The following is a 6,158-nucleotide window of genomic DNA, read 5'->3' on the forward strand; positions in this document are numbered from 1 at the left end:
TATTTGGAATTTAACACTCCAGCATAAGCCAAGCTGCAGAGGAGACAAGGGGCGTCACGTTGGTGCAGCAGTAGAGTTGCTGCCTTACAGCGCCAGAGACCCGGGTTCCATCCTGACTACGGGTGCTGTCTGTACGGAGTTTGTACGTCCTCCCCGTGTCCTGCGTGGGTTTTCTCCGGGTGCTCCGGTTTCCTCCCACACTCCAAAGACGTGCGGGTTTGTAGGTTAATTGGCTTGTGTAAAATTGTAAAATTGTCCCCAGTGTGTAGGATAGTGCTAGTATAGGATAATGATAGTGTGTAGGGTAATGTGCGGACTCGGCGGGCCTTAGGGCCTGTTTCCGCGCTGTATCTCTAATGTATCAAGTAAAGTCTAAAGATGAGACTCCTTATTATGAGGTTAATGATTGCCAGCAGTGCCTTCTGTAAGCCCTATAATTATCTTGTCAGTTCCAGTCCTGTCACATGTATATGTTACAAAGGACATCTCAAATGTCAAATGAGAACTGTAAAATGTCCTATTATTATTTTCGTCTAAATGCCAACAATTCTGCAGCCTCTGTGCATTGCTTAATTAAATTTGGCTATATTAGTCAGAGCTCAAAGAGTGATAGAGTCAGTCACAGTCATACTGCATGGAACCAGGTCCTTCGGCCCAATTCGCCCACACCGGCCAACATGCCCTAGTTACTCTAGCCCACCAGCCTGCGTTTGGCTCACATCCCTCTAAACCTGTCCCATCCATGTACCCGTCTAAATGTTTCTTAAACATGTTGCAATAGTTCCTGCCTCAACCACCTCCTCTGGCAGCTCGTTCCATACACCCACCACCCTCTGTGTGAAAAAGTTAACCCTCAGATTCCTATTTAATCTTTCCCCCTCACCTTAAACCTATGTCCTTTTGTTCTTAATTGCTAATATATAGCATAGAATTTGAAGTATTTTGCTATGGAGTCATGGAGCACCACAGAATAGAAACAGGCCATTCGGCCCACCTTGTCCATGCTGACCAAGTTGGCATACTGGGCTAGTTCATCTCATGTGCACATATTTAACCCTCTAAACCCCTCTGATCCATATATGTACAAAAATTCACGGTTGTATCTACTTCTATAAGAGAGAAGGGGTTTCACGAGTTATTCCAGCACTTTGTGTCTTTTTTATAGAAACATAGAAACATAGACAATAGGTGCAGTAGGCCATTCGGCCCTTCAAGCCAGCATCGCCATTCAATATGATCATCAGGGCTGATCATCCAGAATCAGTACCCCGTTCCTGCCTCCCCATATCCTTCGATTCCGTGAACCCCAAGAGCTCTATCCACAGTAATTAAATAGAACTAAGGTGAAATAGTCAATAGACAATAGGTGGCCATTCGGCCCTTCAATCCAGCATCGCCATTCAATGTAATCATGGCTGATCATCCCCAATCAATACCCCGTTCCTGCCTTCTCCCCATATCCCCTGACTCTGCTATTTTTAAGGGGTCTATCTAGCTCTCTCTTGAAAGCATTCAGAGAACCTGCCTCCACTGCCCTCTGAGGCAGAGAATTCCACAGACTCACCACTCTCTGTGAGAAAAAGTGGTTCCTCGTCTCTGTTCTAAATGGCTTACTCCTTATTTTTAAACTGTGGCCCCTGGTTCTGGACTCCCCCAACATCGGTAACATGTTTCCTGCCTCTATCGTGTCCAAACCCTTAACAATTTTATATGTTATATAGAAACATAGAAACATAGAATATAGGTGCAGGAGTAGGCCATTCGGCCCTTCGAGCCTGCACTGCCATTCAATATGATCATGGCTGATCATCCAACTCAGTATCCCGTACCTGCCTTCTCTCCATACCCCCTGATCCCTTTAGCCACAAGGGCCACATTTAACTCCCTCTTAAATATAGCCAATGAACTGGCCTCAAATACCTTCTGTGGCAGAGAATTCTACAGATTCACCACTCTCTGAGTGAAAAATGATTTTCTCATCTCGGTCCTAAAAGACTTCCCTCTTATCCTTAAACTGTGAGCCCTAGTTCTGGACTTCCCTAACATCGGGAATAATCTTCCTGCATCTAGCCTGTCTAAACCCCTTAAGAATCTTGTAAGTTTCTATAAGATCCCCCCTCAATATGGTATATCTTATATCTCATATGGTCGGCACGGGCCCGTTGGGCCAAAGGGCCTGTTTCCTTGCAGAATTCCTATACTAAAGCTAAACAAGCTCAACTCTGAGTTTGAAAATTAGGTGATTTTATTGCTATTGAATTAAATCAAAATTTGATTATAGATAAAAAACATATAATTTACCAACGATTCAAGGGGTAAATAATTGCCCGTTGCAAAATCGTAACAAATTAGCCATTTCAATGAAAAGGAAATGTTATAATTAAGTAATTTAGTATTCAGTAAAATGAGTCTGATTAATGAAAGACTGGGTGATTATTTGGTCATTTGTACATCATGGCAATACTGTCGTGTTGGACTTCTGCTTCTTCAGTATTGAGATGTAGAAAGTAATTCCCACATAGTGTTTTCTCCACTTCTCTGTCACCCTGCTGTGACCTTTCATTCCTGTTAATTGCATCATTTACTTCAGGAGTCTCTGTTATCAGAAGACATAATTGGCAGGAGGAAAATAAGATTAGCGTATATAAACTGACCCAGAGGCTGTTTGCTGGCCCATACGCTGAGCACCTCGGCTTATTAGTGGTTTGGCATTTTGCACAACCTTCTTTGCAACCGAATGCACATCACAGCTCAGGTCTATCTCGGCATTGCTGAATTCTAATCGGCCTCTTGTAAATGTACATCGTTATCTCATCCCTGTCCTCTCATCTGTTTATCCACGGTGAAATTAAGTTTCTTTTAATGTATTCTTCATGAGAATTACATGGAGATACTGTACGTGTGTTTCAGTCACTTTGCATTGAGTGTTCTACAACACATTCCGTTGCAGTAAAAACTGGCATCAAACCAGAGTGGTATGGTGGCACAGCGGTAGAGTTGCTGCCTCACAGCGCCAGAGACCCAGGTTCAATCCTGACTGTGGGTGCTGTCGGTATGGAGTTTGTACGTTCTCCCCGTGACGTGCGTGGGACCTCACTGGGACTCCCGCTTTCCCCTTATATTCCTAAGACGTGCAGGTTTGTAGATTAATTGGCTTGGTATAAATGTTAATTGTCCCCTAGTGTGTGTAGGGTAGTGCTAATGTACGGAGATCGCTGGTCGGCGTGGACGCGGTGGGCCAAAGGGCCTGTTACCACTCTGTATCTCTAAAGTCTAAAGTAAAAACGCTGTGCTGTTTTTACTGACACTTCTTAAAGACTTGTCCCATCCCATTCCTTCTTCTCCCCGCTCCCGCCCGGCAGAAGGTACAGAAGCTTGAAAGCGCGCACCACCAGACTCAGGAACAGCTTCTTCCCCTCTGTTATCAGGCTTCTGAACGGCCCTTCCATAAGCTAGGGTACTGTCCGATTCACCTCTACCCCATTGCGGACATTGGACTTTGTCTGTGGAACTGATGCGTTACAATGCTGAGAACTATATTCTGCACTCTGTATCTTCACCTTTGCTCCACCTATTGTTTGGATAGCGTGTAAAACAAAGCTTTCCACTGTACCTCAGTACACGTGACAATAATAACCTCGCACTCCCCCTCTCCTTGGTGCCTGGCCTTGTGGACCTGAGCTACAGGGAGAGGATGTGCAGGCTATGACTATATGGTCTTATAGAGGGGTAGAAAATCATGAGTGGAATAGATAGGGGAGGGTTTTACGCAGAGTACGTAGAACATGGAACAATACAGAAGATGGACACAGAGTGCTGGAATAACTCAGCAGGTCAGGCAGCATCTGTGGAGAACATGGATAGGTGACGTTTCACAGAGTGCTGGACAACTCAGAGTGTCAGGAGTGGAGAACATGGAAGGTGACGTTTCAGCGGAATCTCAGGGTCAGCAGCATCTGTGGAGAACATGGATAGGTGACGTTTCACAGAGTGCTGGAGTAACTCAGCGGGTCAGGCAGCATCTGTGGAGAACATGGATAGGTGACATTTCACAGGGTGTTGGAGTAACTCAGCGGGTCAGGCAGCATCTCTGGAGAACATGGATAGGTGACGTTTCTGATCGGGGCCCTTCAGGCTGATCGGGGCCCTTCAGGCATTTAGTGTCTATCTTTGGTAAAAACCAGCATCTGCGGTTACTTTTTATTACATTTTCTCTGCAGTTTGAATCATCCAAGGCGATGAATCTGAGCTTCTCCAGCCTTAGCTGCACCACGAGAATCTTAATCTGAAGTCATTCCCTCTCAGCTCCACTCCTCCATTTCCTGCCCCGTTAGAAAATATGAAACAATTCAAAGCCTCAACACTCGTGTCTCAAAGGAATGTTCTGTAGAAATCAGTCCGCAGGTCTCTGATTATTATTGACACAAAAAGCTGGAGTAACTCAGCGGGACAGGCAGCATCTCTGGATAGAAGAAATGGGTGAAGTTTCGGGTCGCCACCATTCTTCGGTCTGAAGGTCTCGATCCGAAACGTCACCCATTCCTTCTCTCTGTCTATCTTTGGGAGAAATGTGTTGGAGAGGTACGATATCATAGCTGATTTATTTCACATAGAGCAGCACGGTGGCGCAGCGGTGCTGTCGGTATGGAGTTTGTACGTTCTCCCCGTGACCGCGTGGGTTTTCTCCATGTGCCCAGGTTTCCTCCCACATCCCAAAGACGTGCAGGTTTATAGGTTAAGTGGCTTTGTTAATAATTGTGAATTGTCCCTAGTGTGTGTGGGATAGTGCTAGTGAACGTGTATCGCTGGTCGGTGCGGACTCAGTGGGCCGAAATACCGGTTTCCGCGATGTATCTCTCTAAACTAAACTAAACTCATAAAACAAAGGCATGCTGTCCCCATCAGTGGATTAATCTAACTCCAGGTGATACAGAATGAATAGGCAATGAACATAGAACATAGAAGAGTACTGCACAGTAACTGGCCCTTCAATCCCAAATAGGGTAACCAGAACTGCATGCAATACTCCAAATGCTGCCTATACGTCATGATGCAAGTCATGAAGCAGCATCATGACTTCCTGATTTGCATCATGAACCAGGGGCCACGGTTCCAGGACCAGAGGCCACAGTTTAAGAATAAGGAGTAAGCCATTTAAAACGGAGACGAGGAAACATTTTTTCTCACAGAGAGTGGTGAGTCTGGAATTCTCTGCCTCAGAGGGCGGTGGAGGCAAGTTCTCTGGATACTTTCAAGAGAGAGCTAGATAGGGCTCTTAAAAATAGCGGAGTCTGGGGAGAAGGCAGGAACGGAGTACTGATTGGGGATGATCAGCCATGATCACATTGAATGGCGGTGCTGGCTCGAAGGGCCAAATGGCCTACTCCTGCACCTATTGTATATTGACTCTTATACTCAATGTCCTGACCTATGAGAATCGTTCAAAAAATTGTGGACGCAGCCCAGACCATCACACAAACCAACCTCCCTTCCATTGACTCCATCTACACCTCACGCTGCCTCGGCAAGGCCAGCAGCAAAATCAAGGACCAGTCTCACCCTGGCCACTCCCTCTTCTCCCCTCTCCCATCCGGCAAGAGGTACAGAAGTGTGAAAACACACACCTTCAGATTCAGGGACAGTTTCTTCCCAGCTGTTATCAGGCAACGGAACCATCCTACCACAACCAGAGAGCAGTGCTGAACTACTATCTACCACTTTGGTGACCCTCCAACTATCCTTGATTGGATTTTACTGGGTTTAGCTTGCACTAAACGTTATTCCCTTATCATGTATCTGTACACTGTTAAGGGCTCAATTGTAATCTTGTATTGTCTTTTCGCTGACTGGTTAGTACGCAACAAAAGCTTTTCACTGTACCTCAGTACACGTGACAATAAACTAAACTGTAAATAGTATCATCTATGGAGCAAAGGAAATAGGCAATGTTTCTTTTACATTGAAGAAGTTCTCCTCCTCTCTCCGGAGACAGTTTCACAACCTCCTCCTTTCTTCTCCCCGCTCCCCACCCCCGATCAGTCTGAAGAAGGGTTTCGATCCGATTGCCTAATTCCTTCGCTCCATAGATGCTGCCTCACCCGCTGAGTTTCTCCAGCATTTATGTCTACCTTCGATTTTCCAGCATCTGCAGTTCCTTC

Source organism: Leucoraja erinacea, unplaced genomic scaffold (assembly GCF_028641065.1).
Source record: "Leucoraja erinacea ecotype New England unplaced genomic scaffold, Leri_hhj_1 Leri_59S, whole genome shotgun sequence".
NCBI classification, from domain to species: domain Eukaryota; kingdom Metazoa; phylum Chordata; class Chondrichthyes; order Rajiformes; family Rajidae; genus Leucoraja; species Leucoraja erinaceus.